This window comes from Arvicola amphibius, chromosome 2, assembly GCF_903992535.2.
Source record: "Arvicola amphibius chromosome 2, mArvAmp1.2, whole genome shotgun sequence".
Classification (NCBI taxonomy): Eukaryota; Metazoa; Chordata; class Mammalia; order Rodentia; family Cricetidae; genus Arvicola; species Arvicola amphibius.
The window spans coordinates 80020816-80040783 of NC_052048.2; the positions used below are offsets into that span (position 1 = coordinate 80020816).

Here is a 19968-nt window from a genome sequence, read left to right on the forward strand (position 1 = left end):
GGCCATCTCAGGCAAGGTAGACGGTAAGGTATAACTGACCTGCACATGTATGTCATGGAAGTGTGGACTCGCACTCATACACATGAATAAACTCATACACACACAGCAGGAGGAAGTCTACAGAGACTTTCTCAATGGGCAAGAAGTTTTCAGTGGCTCAGAGAGGAGGTCAAATACCCTTAAGAGCATGGAGTCTCTATGTCCAGCCTTCAGAGCCTGCAGAAAGTTCCAGATGACAGCATCTACTGTCCAGGGTAGGAACTTCAGGCAGGTTAGTGCTGTTATGTTGTCCGTACCCTGAAAACCAAAGGGCACGTACACAATGCTGCCTGTGGCACTGTCTCATGTACCATCATCCCAGACACTGTTAACTTAGAAAGCTGCATCTTGCTCCCTTCCCATGCCATAGCATTTCCATAGAAACCTAAACAGTTTTCCAGCATGATGATCAACATGTCTTTTTCTATCTCTGGCCAATGCAAAGGTTCTATATACTCTGGGGGCTTTAGAGGAGTTGGCAAGCAGACAGGAGCATCTCTCCTCAACCCAACCTGCTCCATGCATCATGCACTAAATGAGGTGTACTGTACTCCCCCACAGCTTTTGGAGTTCACGTAACTGCCTTTCTAACCCAAACCAGCATTAACAGGGAGCGAAGAGATGTCAGGTTAATGGCTGTTAAGTGTGGCAAGTGTCATCACACTCATATCACATCTGCTTGTCAGCAAAAGTTATGACTGGGCCAAGAAACAGCAGACGCCTCCCTCGTCACACCCCTTAGTAACTCCACACAGCTCACTCTTGATTGACTGGGGCCATCCTCTAATGCAGAGTCCCGGATAACCAGATATTCTTGTTGCTAACACTCAGATTATGTCCTTTGGAGTCTAATGCATTATCTGTTTGCTCCCCATTGCAAGGACTGTGATCATCAACACAGCAATTAATCACCACTCCTACCCACCATTTCTTGGCAATTCAGAAGCTGTTCTGCTTTCAGGTCTAGTCAGGGATGGGAGGGCAGCTCTTTAGAGGCAGAAGCATGTGAGGTGGTACCAACAATGTGCTGTGTTCCAGGAGACTCTTCCAAGTAGGCCTTTTAACCTTGTCCTTGAAAAATGGTCACACTCAGTGGGGCTTGAGACTAACAAGTTTTGTGTCAGACCAGAGCTGGCTGATTGACCACACCACTCCGCAGGGCAGATCTGTGGCATCAGGGCTGCTGCTTTCTCTCCTGTGGCATGTCAGGCATCATCGATGGGTCACAGCCCAGGGATACGTCTGCTAATGTCTGTTTTAAACTCCCCGTATACAGGGTCAGAGGAGCCCCTCCCCAGCCCAACCTGCCCAGTACATGTACCGAGAGAATCATGTCTCCCCTCAACATTAACCCAGTGTGACAGAGAGGCCAGGTCACTAATGACCCATGACAAACATAACCAGGTGCTAGTCCCGATGTAGTGGATTTCATGAACTGTCATGGTCGACAAGTGACAGAAGCACCATTATCTTAGTAATATTCTCCTCAGTCCACCACACGAAGCTCTTCCATTTGCCTAGGCTACAATGAGAGCTATCTGCCAGTGTTTCCGGAAACGATCATGTGCCAGACACTGTTATACACTAAAGGCATCATCCATCCCTATGACCTTAGAAAGATCCCAAAGGGACAAAGAGAGCTGGAACTGGATGTTAACACAGGATCTAGAAGCTTCCCCAGGAAGTGGAGGTGGCACCGCAAGTCTCTCTGCCTCCTAGAGTTCCATCACTGTACTTGCTTCACTGTCCTACAAAGCTCCCCTGTTGTGACTTAGTGCCATGAAGGGAAGAGCCACATCATCTTGCATGGTTGGTATCTGAAATGCTGCAGACACAGGGGGCATTTAGTCTGTGGAAGGGAAGCTTTTGTCTAGTAGTTCCAATTCATGCTCGACAGCGAGCAGATGATCTAGTGACCACTAGAGGTTATTTCATCAATAGCAAGTACTGGGCAAGCCAGCCAGACCACGGCAGCTCTAGGGATTTGTGTCTTTGTGCTCTGCAGTTGTACTGCTGCCTTCCCCTATCTCCTGCACTGAACTATGATTGGGGAAATGCTTGGTCAGTGATGAATGAAGGCTCTCTGCAGAGGTCTCTTGTAATCAGAGCATTGACCTGAGACAAGGGACAAGGTGCCATATTCAGAAATGCCCTGACTCCCTTGAGCAGTTTCTGCATGGGCTGCTACAATGTTTGTTAATGCAAGAATGCCTGTACTCAAAGGACAAGTGGCCGACACTAAGTGACAGCGTACATAAGCAGACTGCCAAGTTTTGAGGTTGCAATACTCACGGCAAATGCTAGCACTCTGGTGAGATTCTTTGTACTCTAATCTTTGTGCAGCTCACTCTACCATCACATAGAACTTGCTGTCCCTGCCTGGACCTGAAAGGTATGATCCCTTTACCTGCTCTCAGCATCTCCTCCCCTCCAGCTTTCTTCACCATTGTCTCTGCTCACATTCTTAAGAGAATGGTGTATGGATGGCCTCTCTGCACAACCCCAGGGCCCTACATGTCTGCCCCTGACTACCTGGGCTCATCCTGGCCCCCACACAGACCACGAGTTACACCTCTGCTCATCATTCTGTTTGACTACAGAACTCAACCCATTGCTATGGTCTCCAGCTCAGGGAGCCGCACAGAAACCTGGGCACATGCCCAGATACCCCAGAGCCATCCTAAACACCCTCCCCTCTACCATGGCCAGGCTCTCCTCACTCTTCCTCCTGGGTCTTTCTTACCTGGTACGTGTTGATCCTATACAGCTCACACTGGTACATGTACCGTGTTTCCCCCACTGCTCTCTCCATCTGCCCCGCAGGCCTCCCCGGTTTATCTCTTGACATTAGAGTAACCTTTCTGAAGGGAAAGCCTCTCCCCATGCTCCCACAAATTAGACATCACTTCTTCTAGAAGCCTTGCTGACCATGCCACAGCATCTGTATTTCCTCTAGGGAAACAGGGCACATGCTCCTTGTACTTATCTACCAGGAACAACTCAGAAGAACCCACTTTTCCTCTGAGCCATCCATGGTGTCTAAGGACTCTCTGGATTTCTGTGATGGTCTGCTTTTTTGGGTAATAGTTGATGGTCATCTCCCCTTCCTCTCTGATAGCCACGTTAAGTTCCCTCTTCATGTGACTACATTAATCTAATTTGGGTAGATCACCTAAGTCAGAGATGAGTTTAGGGAGGGCAAGTGTCCTAATCCTCTTCAGGGAAACAAGAGGGGAAGCTGACTAGTGGGCATCAAGAGGTGACTTCATCTTGAAGGAGAGGTATGTGAGAAGTCATTCTTTATTCTGCGTTGGCACTGGTATGAGAGGTTGAAGCTGGTCTGTGAAGTATGAGAAGAGATGTCTGTTACTTGGAGGATGGAGTCACAGAGGAAAAGAGCTTGCTCTTGCCCTGCTCGGCTGTGTCAGTATACGGAAGCCAGGTTACACACTGACTTTCTCACTCCTACTGGCCTGGACAGTGTTTTTCACATCCTGTTTGTCTTTGAGGTATTTGGGTGAAAACCCTTCCTGCTTCCTTTAGACTGTGGGCTCATAAGGGCGGGTTTGCACTTGCTGTATTTTAATTTCTCCCTAAGGCTAGTGGTTTATCTTACCCTGAATCTGGGTGAAGAGTCACCTCGGTTATGTAGTCTTTTTTTAAAAAAAATTATTTTATGTATATTAGTGCTCTATCTGAATATGTAACTTTATGCCAGAATAGGACATCAGATTCCACTATGGACAATTGTGAGCCTCCATGTGGTTACTGGGAGTTGAACCCGGATCCTTTAGAAAAGGAACCAGTGCTCTTTCTTAACTGCTGAGACATCTCTCCAGCCCCTGTTGTTCAGTCTTAAATTAAACATAACTCTACTCTGAAGATCATCCTTCTTTAGGCTGGCTTTACTTTCTAATGTTCAACATAGGAAGAAAATATAAAAGTCCCATGATCCATCCTAGGAGCAAAACCTGTCAGCCTACCCTGACATACTCCATCACACTGAGAACACAATTGTGCGGAGTGCACACTCACAACGTTTGCTAAATGAATAATCTTACTTGCCTCTGATGAGTCAAGAGCACTTAAGAATTTTACAATATTCTAAAGTCATAACAATGAATAACAATCTTCAACAAACTATGCTAAATATATCCTGGTCCCTAGAACATCACTAGAAGGTTCTCGGCTCTCCCTAGACATAAGTTTCTCTTTGTTCACAGGAGAGGCTCCATACTGCGATGCTGAAGTTTTAAACAGAAGTAGAGCTGGGCATTGTACTGTGAAGCAGAAATTGGATGCACAGTGACTGCTCAGGACCTGGTTTGTGCCAGGTCTTGGTACTATGAGCACCGATCAGCTGGACCCACTGACCTCAATGGGTTTAGAGGCTGGGGGTTGAGGAAAATAAAAAGCAACTTCTAAAACAAGCGCTATCAGTGGCCAGGCCTCACAGTCCCTGAGCTCAAATAGACTGCAAGGGTAGTCCACACTTTTTAAATAATTCTCTGGACCAGAGTTTTTCAGGCAGTATACCTTGTGTGGGTTTTGATGTACCTCAGCCACAGATGGCTGGACAGGGCCTGGAGAGCCCAGTTCAGACAGGACATAGGCACCTTTCTCCATACAACATTATGGATTTTCTAAGTGTGTCATCTGGAGAGAAAAGACAGGAGGAAGGAAAACATCCACAGAAGCCCCCATTCCCCTCTGGCCTCTGTCTGTCCTTCAGTTCCTGCGTCTACTGGCTCCCCAGAAGCTGATTCTCTCTGCATACTGGAAGGAAAACAGTGGCCAGGGGGGACTCGAAGGCAATGATCAGTTGGGCTAATGAGGCGGCGATCAAACCATCAAACAGAGCCCTGCCCACCTGGGCTATCAACCCTGCTCCTCCTGTTTTCATGGAGACACTCCTCTGCCTCCCTCCCAACAGCTGCACATTCTCCCCACCACTTCTGACAGATATGGTTCTGGTTACAGTGGAAGGCATTCTTGCATTTACAGGGAGAACTTCTAAAAGAAAGGTACGGTTTTTCTTGAAAGGGTAGAGTCAGGGTCCCCTGAGATGTCGAAGGAATGCTGAGATCTGAGGAAGATTTGATGGCTGTTTGCTGAAAATAAGCATGCTACAGGGGCAAGTGGCCACACACACGAGCCTGGAGCTCAGACCAGAGGCCCCGATGAGGTTTTTCCCCAGCTTCATTTAAACTACCCACTATGGCAGCACAATCAAAAGAACTAGTGCACTCTGAGAATGAAGAACAAGCCTGCATCCTGCTTTCCCTCCTCAGGCCCAACATCACCAAGACCTGGCCCACTGACCTGAGCGATGACCCTTAACGAACCTTCCCCAGGCACTGGGATGGTATCAGAAGTATGGAGCATGCTCACAAGGGCTGGAAGGTGCTTTGTGCACGTGGTAGTAGACACAGATGGTGCAATACTGAGAGATGGACTGATACCATGGCGATTTTCCAGCCCTGGCTCTGGGAGGCTACACAGACTATGCTGGACACAACAACCCAGAACAAACAAGTCCAGGAAATAGCTGTGTCAGAAATAAAAAAAAAATAATAAAATGAGCTAAGGTTTCTCCCGAGGAAGCCGTTTCCTGACTTCTACTTGAAAGACATGCCGTTTCTAAGAGACACTGAACAGTGGAGTCTAGCGCATGAAATGGCATTTGTGTCCCGGAATACTGACGTGGCAGACTGAAGTGCAGTTCTGGGTGGAAGCGGTAAGCCTGTACAGCTTCTCCATGGGTGGCTTTCTGCATTGAGGAATTCTAGGTCCTTAACTATTCCCTTCACAAACATTTACCAAGTAAGTGTCTACTGCATATGAAGAACAACGTGGCAAGCATTTTTTTTTTTTTTTATAAAAAAGTACTTTGGAATCAAATGTGGATTTGTGTTCTGAACCATTCCTTCTTGAGGTGATCCCGCCAAAGCCTCCCTTACTAGGCCTGGGTTTCCTCATCCTAAAACAACGACAGAGATAGCGCGAGCATCAGAGTTACGAGGAAGGCAGCTAAAGTCCCTGGAACCACAGGGGACCTGCAGCACGTATGGGACCTAGTGAAATCTTCCTAGGCCTCAGTTTCCTCATCCACACGATGAACATGATAATTATACCTCTGTCAAGGGGATACTTTGTGAGGAGGAACTGGAAGAAATCATGTGCAGCAATAAGTGTATCACCTTCTGGTTGTTAAGTAGTTTGCAATAAATACTAGTAGCTTTTAGACACAGAATTAGAAAGAACACCCAAATACAAACAAACAAACAACCCTGTCCTTGAATGATTTCACCAAAGACATTAACCTTCCTCCACATCAGTTCCAATTATCTGCAAAGCACTGTTGGGTGCTAATTATGCTCCAAAGTGACACCCAAGTATCCGGGATGTCTGTTCGTATACCTCAGGCTGCCCTTTGCCCTCAAGTTGACACAGCACCACACTACTGTCTGAGAGACTATTTGAAAAGCTGGCTTTGCAAAACAAGGACAGGGTCCGAAGCCTTTGGGCCCTTGGCAGGCACCAGAGTAGCTCTGTTCTACAGTGTCAGACTCCAGGGGTAACCGGAATTACTGCTGACCGTGAACAGTTCTTCTATCATCCAACAAAGACCTGAACACAGGGTCTTTTTGCTGCCAAGAGGCCTGTGAGGTTCCCCAAGTAGAACTGTGGGCTCTAAATAATAGGGAGCTGGAAAGTACACATAGGCAAATCCTGAAGCAACTTCCTGCCTCTTTCTTTAAGACAAGCCAGCCAACTCCTCCAGAGGAAACCAGCCTCTAATTATAATTACACAGGCTCAGGCTCTCAGGGCAGTCTTTTTTTTAACTATTAGTTGACCAATGGTGCCACCTAGTGGCTGGCCAGTCATGCACAAGCTCAAGGTCATCTTTTGAGGTTAGCCTGGGTTCTGAGACCCCATGTATGTGTAGGCAACTTTTGTATACACACATGTATGTATGTATGTATGTATGCATATGTATATATATGGTTTCCATTTGGTAGGATGGGGAATAAAATGACAAAGAAACAAAGATCACAGGTCACTCTGATTTTTTTGTGTGTGACACAGCCTTTTCTTACATTTGCTGTGGATCATACTCTGGCCTTAAGCATGCTAGGTGAGCACTGTACAGAGATTTATCTCCAACTCTAACTCATTTTTTTTTTAAAAAATATATTTTTATTTCGTGCGCATTGGTGTTTTGCCTACATGTGTGTGTGTCTGTGTAAGGGAGCCAGTGCCAGAAGCCCTGGGACTGGAGTCACAGACAGTAAACTGCCATGTGGGTGCTGGGAATTGAACCCATGTCCTCTGGAAGAGTAGCCAGTGCTCTTAAACTCTGAGCCATCCCTCCAGCCCCTTTTTTATCTTTTGAAAATAAAATTTCTCCTCTTAAAATTTCAAGAAATATGTTATTAGAGAAAAATGTGCAAAACATATTAAAGTAGAAAAAAGGTAACAGAAGTACACAGGAAGGGGCAGGGCTGACGACACACACCTGTAATCCTAATATTTAGGAAATCAAAGCATGGGAATTGAGTTCAAGGCCAATATAGGACATACAGCAAAAACCCTGTCTCAAAACATAATTTTAAAAATCTTTCCTTTGCTACTTTACTTCAGTCAAGTCTTCTCTATGTGAGATTCTTTATAATACATTTATAAACACCATGCTATGGGACTTTTCTGAGGTGCAAGTCTCCTTATACTGCCCAGGGTGGTCTGAAACACCTCAATTCAAGTGTTCCTTCCACCTCGCCTCTTTAGGAACAGGGCTACAGGTGTTCACCACTGCCCACTGCGATTAGCTTATGCCTTTTACTTACTTGGATCCCTCCAGCTTCAGTATCTTACTGAACTTATTTTAATCCCAACCTACTCTTAAGGGAAGGAAGAAAGACAGAAACACAAGCAGGCAGACAGACATGTATTTCCTACTATTAAAGACTTCTCTTATATAGCCATATTTCAATTAGTCAACTCAGGAAATTAACAGAGATCTAACCTAGAGCCTTATTCAGATATTTGGCAACTGTCCCAATAATGTCTACTATAGAAAAAGAAAATCCAAAATTATGATATGTTCCTTTGCCATGTCTCTTTAGTTTTTGTTCTGGTTTTTTTTTTTTTTTTTTTTTTTTTTTTAACACAATAGTATCTTAGTTACTGTTCTGTTGCAGTGAAGACACACCATGACCAAGGCAGCTTCTAAAACAAGCACTGAGCTGGGGGCTTGCTTACAGTTTCAGAGAGTAGCTCCATGAATATCATGGTGAGGAACAGACAGGCAAGGTGTGTGCAAGAGAGTGGCCGAGAGCTCACAGCTCCTCTGCAAGCTGCAGGCAGAGAGAAAGGAAGAGAGAAGTGGGGGAGGGAGGCAGGCCTGGTGTGGGCTTTTGAGAACTCAAGGTCAACAGTGACATACCTCTGCCAACAAGGCCGTATCTCCTAATCCTTCCTACCTAGTACCAAGTGAGAACCACACATTCAAATACAGGAGCCCATGGGAGCTACTCTCACTCAAGCTACCCACCACACTGAGGGTGCCGCCTCCCGAGTCTTGTCTTTTCATATCTTCTTCTTCTTTTTGTGTATTTGACAATGCTGATTTTTGTTAAAAATAGAATGTCCCACAATTTGAAATGGCCAGAGCTTTGTTTCTTATAGGACATATCCCTGCACCTTTGGCAGGGACACTACAGACTCAAATATGCAACACTTTTAAGGGCATGCGAGATTCTGTTTGGATAAACATTTCCTGCCTGTAAAGTCTCAGAGTGTTCTATAATTTCTCTGTAGTTCTAAACTGAATCCTCTATCAAGTATTTATCTACTGGCTTTTCTATAACAACAATGATATTAACATTATTTTTTCTTAAAAGATTAAAGGCTATTAATTACTTTGTTGTCAGTGTTTCTAACTTAGGCCAGAGTGGACTTAAATTTATGAGGTACCTATGGCTAGCCTTGGAACCCTTTCACCTGGCAGATGCAGGATTATGCGCATGTGCCATCATATCAGGCTCAAGGCTGTTATTTCATTTTAGTAACAACTTTTTAAAGTAGGTTTCAATTTGCAGTCTGGCAAGGAGTTTTGTCTTGGGGTATTTTCTTAGTCTTGAATACTGACATGGTATAAAATATATTTTAAGTAGAAAGTTAAAAAATAAAAAAAAGGAGTATTGCAATGTTGTTTTATTTTTTTATTTGTTTGTTTGTTTCGAGAGAGGGTTTCTCTGTGTAAAGCTCTAGCTGTCCTGGAACTAGCTCTGTAGACCAGGCTGGCCTTGAACTCACAGAGACTCGCCTGTCTGTGTGCAGAGTGCTGGGATTAAAGAATGCCCTACCACCACCCAGCTTTTTTTTTTTTAAACTTTCTTCTTTTTTCTTAATGTGTAGCCCAGGCTGGCCTTGAACTCATGATCCTCTTGCCTTCACCTCTTTTGGCAAATCCTACCAGTGTGCACCGCCACAACCAGCTTACTTTCTTTTATATATTTTGTTTTAGTTTTGTTTTTTCAAGACAGGGTTTCACTATGTAGCTCTGCCTGTCTTGGAACTCTACTATAGACCAGGCTGGTCTTGAACTCACAGAGATCTGTCTGCCTCTGGCTCTGCCTCCCAAGCGCTATGACTAAAAGCGTGTGGCACTATGCCTGGTACAACGCTGTTTTAGTGACTTTTTAACTTAAAGTATGGCTACAAAAAGTCCTATCCCCTCATGACCCTGAATCCATCTGTCTGTTCTCTTGCTTGCTTATCCAGTTAATATTTACCGAGTGTCTACTCTGAACATGTGTTCTAGGAATGGGATAAAGAGCTCTAGCAACAACACAAAGGAAGGAATACAGAATGGGATCGGGAATACGAAACACATAGGCGAGGCTTTCTGAATACTTGGGAGGAGTACCCCAAACCAACAGGGAAGAGTCTAGTTCTTTAAGAAAGACCAATAAGCAGGTAAGGCTATGGCTGGGAGCCCAGGAGGAAGAGGGTGAGACCTCTGAGGCATGACTAGTTTCACTTTACATCACAGCAGGCCTTTGTATCCATGAGTGCCTGCCACATCTGCAGATCTGATCAACTAAATAGCAAAAGTATTTAGCATGGGGAGCTGTGTTTATAGTGAACATGTTCAGGCTTTTTTATGGGGGGGGCATTATTCCCTAAACAACATAGCATAAAACCATTTCTATAGAATTTCTGTTGTTTAAAAGAAATCTAAAGATGATTTAAAGTATCCAGGAAGGGGTGACACATACCTATAACTCTGGTATTTAGGAAGTCAGTGCAGGAGCAGTTTGAGTTCAAGGTCAACCTGAGATATAAAGCAAGGCTCAGTCTCAAAAATCAAAAAAGTACACATGAGCAGTGTATACAATACATGCAGGTACATGCCATCTTATACAAAGAATTGCAGTACCCATGAGGGATTTCTAATGTGTGTGTATGTGTTTTCTTTTAAGTTAAACAGACCCAGAGAAACATCTGATTGGATACAGGAATACTACATAATCTCTTAACAATGCCATGCCCTCAAATACTGAAGTGCAACTCAGTGTTCTAGAGAAAGAAGGTTTAAAGAAAAGAAAACAAAGCCATGGCACACATATGAACACCATCACTGTGCCCTTCACTTGGGGGATGAAGATGATAGTATGGTCCCAGAGGATGAAGTACAGCTGGTGAACAAAGGACAATAGGTGAGATTCTTACCATGGAGGCTCTCCATTATAAAACACCCAATAAGAGCCAAAGGATTGGTCCAAATCTCACCCAAAAAAGCAGCTGGTAATGGCTATGAGGATCCAAAATCACAGTGTAACGAAGGGATGAATAAATGAGAAGGCTGCTGTATTTTAACCCTTATACTTCTGAATCAGTTTTGTAATTCTGCCCCCTCTTTCAGCCTCTATAGATCAGGCTGTCTTTGATGTCACCATATAACTGAGGATGGCCCTGAACCCCTGATGGTCCTACCTCACCTAAGTGATGAGATAGCAGGCATCTACACCCCTGGCTTATTCTGAATCCTTCTTTGAATACACAAAGGTAGAGAGCTGTAGTGAGATTACTCCTTAATTGTGACTGGAATCTGAGCCTGCATTTGCTAATAGCAATACCAACAATTTAAACTAAGTGGACAGTGTTGCTGACTTTGTTTTCAAGACTATGAATATATATTCAATTCATAGCTGAAAATTGCTATTTTCTGACTGACTCCCTGTCTCTGACAAATTACCTTCTAAAAATAGTTACTTTCATTTTTAATTGTTTGTTAGTGCAGATACCTGCTAAGGCCAAAGGTTGGATGCCTTGGAGCTAGAATTACAGACAGGTGTGAGTCACCTGATATGGATGGTAGGAACTGAACTCAGGGCCCCTGCAAGAGCAGCAGATGTTCTTTTTGTTGTTGTTGTTAACATAGTATATATGTATTTTGATTATTTGGGAATTCCACGTAATGTACCCAATCACACTCACTCCCAGTCTTCCCAGGTCCACCCCTTCCTGCCCTTGTGACCTCCTCACCCTGCCCCCCAAAAAAGGAAAGAAGAAAGGAAAAACCAAAATCAAAGAAACCACAAGACCATGCTGTGCTGCCCACATACTCAGTGGGGCATGGCCAATCTCCCAGTGGCCCAGTTCATGCTCCTAAGCACCGAGCCATCTCTGCAGCCCCTTGGGCAAAGTCTTAAGAAGGGAGAGTAGTCATAACAGTAGTGATACTCTGGTAGCAACAGAAGTTTTGCTAAGTGTTCATTTAGTAAGTATGGGACGTCAACTTATGGCATCTTAATCATTTTACTCTTTTCTATTATACAAGCGAGTCCAACTCTAATAAAACTCTCAGAGAATGCAGAAGGAGAACTCTATGCTTGGGGGTTTGTGTTAAGCCACTCTAGTCCTGTGCAGGGGGCAAAGATGGCCAGTGTTGCACTGGAAAAGTCACTGTCATACCAGTTCCCCATAGTGCTTCAAAGTCACGAACACAGGTCTTTCCCTCCTTCCATTTCTTCCCAATACACACCACTCGGACTGATTAGCAAAGAGCCTCCGCACTTTTACACAGAAAGCGGAGAGACAACTAAGGGCTGAGGGTGAGCAGGCCCACTCTAACTGTTCACCTGGACAGTCCTGCAGGCTAGACCGTTCTAAAGCTTGAGTCGGGGCTATAGTTTTACCGCAGCAGTTTTGTTTTTGAAGGAAAACTTTTCACAGTGCTTGTTTCAGACACTGGATGCTTCCGTGGTTCCCTCCAACACCTCCTCTGGGGAGTTTCTAATCAACCACAGCGACTCCGAAGGCTTGAGAGTGAAGGCCTCCTTTCCTGGAGGAGTGATGGACCCATGGAAGGTGCTTGGTGGCGGGGTGGGGCGTGGGGGTGGGGGAGGTGACTCAGAAAGTAGTTCCCCACTAGGTGGTTCTTCTTTTATAAAATGTTCAGGTATCCCCACTGAAAAATCTAGATTTAGCTGCACACACAGGGCCAAAGCCTGTTGGGGATGGGGCAGGGTTGAGTCCTGGCATGCTGGTGGCCGCCCACACAGCACAGCAGAGAGAAGAGAAAAGGCCTGGAGGCCTGACACTCGGCCCTGCTGCACTTGCACTCAGATGCAGTTTCTGTAGGCTCTGAGTTTTACACTACCTTGAGAGTCTTCATTAAATAAAGAATATAAAATTAAAGCCAGGCATGTTGATGCATACCGGCAATCAGAGAACCAGGAAGGCAGGGGTAGAGAATCATTACAAGTTTGAGGACAGTCTGGTCTATAGAGCAGACACCAAAAATAAAGAGTCAAACAGTACAAAATTGTCAGGTCACATGAACTACAGGGATGGAAGTAGTTGCTGCTAGGGACGACGTGAGATTAGACCCATAAACCAGTTAGCTCATGCTGGAGCCTGCTGGTTGAGGAATATGCAGACCAGGGATTCCCATAGGCCTTGTGTTTCTCTAAGGCCATTCAGAGTACACCGAGGAGCTTGGAAAGTCCCACAGGCTCAAGTATAAGGGGGACACTCATTAAACCTTTGCTAACCAACCATTTAAAGCAGGAGATCGTCAATGACCCATTCACCGCTTTCCTGCCTAGCCAAATTTCACCTTCCATATAAAGGAGGATTATTGCTCAAAAGGTGTTGTCAAGACCAGCACAGGCGTGGTTTTCTTGCTCATCTGATTATTCATTCACCAAAAGTGCACAGGCATGTGTAAGAAAACACAAACTACAAAATTAGCTCAGCCCCAAATAATGCCGCCCTCACTCCACACATTCCCTGTACCTGACACAGCACTGGCACTCAGTCAGGAGGACAGAGGGTAATGGTGCTGGAGCTCCATCTGCTTCTGACTGGCCTCTAGACAGGCTGCGGAAGTGAGGGCCTGCTGTGTGGACAGGTACCTTCCTCCTTAGCCCATCTCTGCTCTGATCTGCCTCTAAGTCTCTCACACCTGCCTGACCAGCCATCAGTCCCAGTGAGTATGCATCATCCCATAGTTCCAGGCCCTGCTTCCTCCCCTTTTCCTCCCAAGGGAAGCCACATTCCCTACTCATCTTGCTTTAGTTGGCACCTGTTCTTATTGAAAGAAAGTAAGAAAACATCTCTACTTAGAGCAGTCAGCTATATATATTTTCCTAATCTTGGTAAATTATATAAATAATTCGCCTAATATAGTAGCAAAATCACCTTCTCAAATTTTAAAAGTAAAATGACATCTAAAAACAAAAACCAGAAAGCTGTTTCGTAGGTCAATGCAACTGCTTTTTACACGTACTAGTTTGGTGACTACAAGCTTCTCAACTGCCAAATCTTTCTCAAACAAAACAGAAAGCAGCTTCTTACATAGAAAAGCGTCTCACAGAGAACAGAGCAGTCTCCAAATGCTTGTCTATACAGTGGAGATGATACCATGACGGGAACATAATGGCCATCACAACTGGAATGCTCCGGTGTGCCATAGTCATGTTCCAAGCACTGAACAGTTATTTAATCTTTTCCATGACACCGGACACTACTGTCCCGTGTAAACCTCACCTAGGAAGAGAACCCTTACAACCTCAGCACTTACTACTCACGCTTTAAATGACTAGCGAACTTCACAAAACAGATGTTTTAAAAAGTAACATTTATTCTTGTGACACTGCGCAGCATATCACGATGCCTGGGTGGAGGGAAAATGTTCAGGAACCAGTTTTCGCCTTCCATGTGGATTCTGGTGATAGAAATTAAGTTACCAATTTTGGCCTTAATCCACTGTCAATCTAGCCTAAGACAGGTTTTGTTTGTTTGTTTTTTTCTTTTTTCTTTCCAAACCACATACATAATTTACATTACTCTCAAATTCCTGTTTGATTTAAAGAAACAATCTGGTGAAGTGGGCTCTTTAAAAATGACTTTAAAAGTTTCCAAAACTGTCTTACTAGCCACATGGCAATAATACTACAAACTGCTTGCTGAACACTGATTACCAACTACAGAGATGGCGACTACACTGAGCTCAGAAGGGCAGCACTTCCTTTAGTGGAGAGATTGTATTTTATGCACTTATCTCACTGACAGATGAAGCAACTGAGACTCAACAAGGACAAGTCACTGTTCACATGTCTCAGTAACCAAAGACAACAGAAATTCATGGTCTCTTAGTCTGGCATTCTCTTCTCTGCTTCAAAAGGTACATTGTGTGATGGTTTGGATGAGAGCAGATCCCAAAGACCATATATTCAAATACCTGGTCTCCATTTGATGGCAGTTTGGGGAGGATTGGGAAGTGCAGCCTTCTTGGAGGGTGTGCCACCGGGGCAGGCTCTGAGGCTCTGAAAGGCAGCATTAGGTTAGCACTCACTGTCTCCGGCTGGGGGCTGGAGCTCCCTGAGGCTGCCACAGTCTCCTGCTGCCTGCTACCTTTACTCTGCCATCATGGACTGTACACCCGAAACCAACTCTTTCTTCAGTTAGCTGCATGGGTCATGGTGCTTTAACACAGCATTAGAAAAGTAACGAGAGCATGGATGAACTGTTGTGGGAATTGTGTCTACAATAAACAGCCCGTTTCAGCTAAAAGTTGTGAATTACTTCACGTCTGTACCCAGGTCTTCAAATAGTCATGTGGAAACCACTACAGGCTTTCAGGCTAAGAGAAGAAGGCAAGCAGTCCAGGAGGACTTCAATTCTTCTTTCTGGGCTCCTGACTCCCAGAATCAGCTCAGCTGACTCCTGACTCCCAGAATCGGTTCAGGGGGATCGTTGGGCAGGGAGGTGAAGAACTATATCCCGTGTCACCTTTGCCAACAGCCAGTAAGTGCAACATGATTCACACATAGAATGTCATACTGTTCAGTCTTATGGAAGGAATTCATTCACAATGCATTTAATAGACTGTTAGACCACTGTGCCCTAAGTGACTCCAACTTTAGCTGGCCCAAAACCCTCAGTGACATATGTCACTTACTGGACTGAGCTGCTCCCTTCCTTGTAGGAGGGGGCACTAAACTGTGTTCCCAGCTCTGAGGAGACTCCAGCAGCAGGGTCACAGACTCAAGGCTGCGTTCCCAGTGCTTCAGCTAGAGGACAGAGAAACTGCAGCTCACTCAAGAACAGTATGTGGAGAGATGAAGGAGACCTGTGGGAAGAAGAAAGAGAACAGGGGAAGGTAATCTGGGGCGAGTATGAACAGAGCATAATCCATGTATGAAAGATACAATGAACTCCACTACTTTGTAAGCTGATGAAAAAGAGAGGGAGAACTATTTCTGCAGAGAAAAAAGGGTCTCTTTTTCAGTGAAGAGGTGGAATATTCCACAGGCTTGGTTCTGTGGAACAGATAAGCGCTGCACGGAGGTCTCATCAAAACACCCTCATGATGTGCAGCAAATCTCCTCTCTGATCAAGAGAAACCACGCCAGGGTGCTGAGCATGAGAAATGGTGACAGCCTTTTCAACAGAAACATTAGCTTACTGCAGGGTAGGTCAAACATATGAGGGCAGTGACACCTACCCAGAGACATCTGTCAAAAGCTTCTGTGTGGTCACTGAGAACATGGTGTCCGACCCTCCTGCACAAATAAGGCACCACACACACACACACACACACACACCTCGCTCCTGACTCTTTTACCTTTGGAAAGGCGGAATGGAGCAAAAGGCCCCTTTTAGGCTTCCAGAGCAGGGTTTCCCGCCCTGCATCAGGAGCTGAGTTAATATAACAAGACACGATAGTGGAAGTTTCCACTGAGGCATCAAGATGCGACAGATAAGAAATTCCAAGGGAAGGGGCAGATAGACCATAACATGGAAATTTCTAAGAAGTCAATCTAGCCAGTTCTAGGGGCCATAAAAAGGGCATAAACAGAACAGGGCAGTGGAAAAGACAATACAGTTAGAGGAAGAGTTCTTGAAAATGTTCCAGTTTCTACCACCCCAAAGCAGTGGGGACAAGCTTGGTCTTTTGGTTCAAGTTCAGAGAGGCAGGTTTTAAAGGCAGCTTCGGCCAGAATCTCAGGACGAGGGTGTAACATCTACCCAAGGGAACCAAATGTGTGTGGGGTTGTTCAAAATGTCAGAGTCAGGCTTTGTCCCCTCCTCAACACAAATCAGGGAACACAAACAACTTGAGCACTAGAGGGCAGCCTGGGTGTCCCTTACAACAGATGAATGAAGGGACTGGAAAGCAGAAACTGTGGAGAAAAGCAGAAACTGCAGGATCCTGGGAGGTACAGAGAGGTTCCCTGGGGAGTCCTGGACAAAGCCACACAAGAAATCAATAAAGAGATCACCTTTCTCCATCAGCCTGTTGTAGTATGGCTTCTTTTCCTCCACCAGGAATAACATGTTCGGCTCATGCACGCCATCTTGGAGTAGACTATTCTTGGGAAGGTACCAAGAACCACTAATCAACAAAGCAAAACAGTGGTAGCCAGGCCCACGCTACTGGTAATACAGCTACTGACTGTGCCGCAGTGGAATCGGGAGGTCACAAGATCCTCTTTCCGGTTTCCCACATTCCCAGCTACAAAGGATCTTGAGAGATGCTGGAGTATACAGGAAGTGGAAGGTTGTCTGAAAGAGTGCCTCAGTGAAGCAATTATTTATGCTAGGTGGGAAATTTTGCTGATGCATCTGCCTGGGCTCACCTGCTGTCAAGATTCTGCTCTGCTCTGTGTACCCTCACTGTGTGAAAGGGTTTTCAGAGGGACTTGGTTGTATTAGGCAGAGACTGGGTTTATTAGGCAGCTTTCACTCTATTTTGAGGACAGAAGCTGACTCTTACTTGAGTGGGTACAAGAGCAGCACCATGTGGCCAACAGCACCTACTGATAACCAACTTACTCCTGGAAGTAGAGGGGGTACCACCCTATAAATCTATCAGAGTAAATGGAGACTACAGGCATCCATGGGCATGCTAAAATCCTATCGGGGAAAAAACAAGCCCAAACACTTAACAGACACACAAGACAGACCAAAGAAAGAACTCCGCAACCTGGACACCATAGGTGGATGCTTAGCAGTGTTAATAACAACAACCCCAGTGACTTGTTATCTGACACCTGATGCGTGCATCAAGGCTCACAGGCAGTGACTCCAGACTGTCGATTCAGCTTGACTTGGGCCCCACTTCTGTCACAACCTTCTTCCACTGCCACCTGCTCATGCTCTTGTGAAGCTGTCTGGCCTTGGTCCTTTACAATGTTAACTTCTGATACTCAAACTGCTGCTGCTGCAGCTTCTCTGCATCTTGCTTTGGTTATTTTATCAACAGAGCCTTGTGTATTTCTATCAGTTTCCAAAGCTCCTTCTACTCCCTGCCTCTTTAATCTTCTGTAGTCACTCTATAACCTACAAATTTGCATGTGCAGAGAGATATTTACCGTGTGATATGTAGTGTGTGATCTGAGAATTAGTACTAGTAGTAATTAAGACTGGAATTGAAGATTCAGTTTGGGGGAGGAGGTGGAAATTTTTAATAAATAAAAAAAGAAAAAAAATAAATAAAGATTCAGTTTGCCTCATCGAAACCAACATACCCTGTGAATTTATTATTATTCAAAGAAATCCTGTCACTGTAGAAAGACACAAATGTGTTGTCTGTTTCTGATACAGGACATTCAGGATAAACATGCCCTGGAAGCAGTACCTCTCCAGTGTTCTGTAAATAAGCCCAATAAATTCACTAATTTGCCAACTTGGATTCTGGTGGAATTATATTTTGTTTGTCTCTTGTTCCCAGGAAAAGTTAACACAACACAGTCCTTAGGCCAGCTGAGACAATACTGTTCTTCCTCCTATGGCACCCAGAGAGATCCTAAGCCATGCATGTAGAAGAGCAGGTGGCCTTTCCTAGAGAGTACTAAAATTTTCTAAACGAATGAGTACATGTATGTATTTATGTGCGTGTATTAGGGGTGAGGTATGACCCTCACCTAGCCCCTTTAACAATACCATAAGGCAGGAATGGACACTCTGACCGATAAGGAAACTGGCTCAGAGGCAAGTAGCTTGCCCAGAATCACACATGAAAGCAAGCGGAGTACTCAGATCATGTACCGGACCAAGTCTGAGAGCTAAGCCTAAACTGTTTTATTCTCTCAGCTGAGCAGGTTTGTGTAGAATGTGTGTCTGGAGCAGAGTGTGAAAGCAATGGACCACACGATTATAGCCGTGTCTTCCAACGCTGGGATTCTGATCCTATCACCTGTGGGTGGGAAGGTGGAGACGAGGCCTACAGGAGTAAACAAGGGAGAGAGAAAAGAACCAGTGTCCTATGCCTGGAGTGGCAGCTGGAAGGTGCTGGTCCCAGCAGGATGTAATGGGACAGATTAAAGTTCCCAGAATTAGTCATGTGAATAAGTATGCAGTTCAGATAATGAACATAAAGTATTTAGCAGAACCCGGCATTAGGTAAATGGCAGTCATGACTGCCAAAACTTTGTAAAGCTGGAAAATCTCAATATATAATTTAAGGCAGAATGCTCAGCCACTGACATCACCGTCTGTTCCACAAGCAGTCATGTTTACAATGGACACTAAATTTTGATAGGTGAGCCAAGAGCAGAGACTAATGCCAGAGACTAAACTAGCCAAATCTAAAACAGCCACGGTTAAGTCAAACAATGGTTTATCAGCTGGGCCCAATGCGAGAGTAACGGAACACAGGATCCCTCACACATAGAAGTTGGCAGTCATTACAGGAGGTCTGCAGAGCCACTGAAGCTCAACCACTGCCTCCAAGTACCAACTACTCTATGGTTCTTTGGGATGCAACACGACATCCAAACCCCTAGTGAGACCTCCCATCTTGTCCTTGCCTATGCTCACTGCTGGTAGCCAGGATCATGACACCAAACTTGAAACCTAGCAGCAGTGCCACCAAGGCTACAGCTAAAATTTTCAACTTTTTGAGTTTGATTCCAAATTAGTAAGTTTCTAAATCAGACCACTTCAGTGCTTAGAGATTTTTGTCTGCCTAGTATCTTCTTTCCATATCTGTTCTGTTGGGGAAAACTCTTTAAAAAAAATTCCCTCACAGGGAACTCACCACATTTGGTATCGGTAGACTTGCCTTTGGTCATAGGACACATGAACAGTGTGTTCAAAGAGATACTGCTTCCTGTCTACTCCCCACTTTTAATCATGCCAATTCCAATAGGCCATCCAAAGCAGGCCAATCAAAATACCTCCCTGATACTACTATTAGAACTACGGCTGCAGAGTTACTCTTGTTAAGCTCTTCTGCGGGAACAGTGTGGGTGCTGGTGGCTACATCTGCCACCATGGTGCAGCTATGGAGCGTGATACACGGATGAGCATGAAGCTGATGGAGGTAAGGTGGCAGAGGACAGGAGAGAGAGCACATATAGTTGGATACATGTTCTGGGAGTCCCTCAACACAGCTGTGCCGAAAGCTC

At 45.0% G+C, this 19968-nt stretch overlaps 1 protein-coding gene and 1 long non-coding RNA gene across 5 annotated transcripts in view; one reads left to right on the forward strand and one right to left on the reverse strand.

Moving 5' to 3' along the window:
- Gng12 (G protein subunit gamma 12) overlaps nucleotides 1-19968 on the reverse strand; it is a 108968-nt gene that overhangs the window by 39994 nt on the left and 49006 nt on the right. The gene's annotated exons all lie outside the window — the stretch shown is intronic.
- LOC119807699 lies at nucleotides 5627-18073 on the forward strand. Of its 3 annotated transcripts, XR_005284336.1 has the most exons (6): nucleotides 5627-5776; nucleotides 9867-10021; nucleotides 10528-10764; nucleotides 12296-12418; nucleotides 15157-15361; nucleotides 16886-18073. It is a non-coding gene; the product is annotated as an uncharacterized LOC119807699 (long non-coding RNA). The 3 variants fall into 3 exon arrangements; XR_005284337.1 differs by lacking the exon at nucleotides 16886-18073 and having other exon boundaries at nucleotides 5628-5776; nucleotides 12284-12418; nucleotides 15157-16155; XR_005284335.1 differs by lacking the exon at nucleotides 16886-18073 and having other exon boundaries at nucleotides 5630-5776; nucleotides 15157-16155.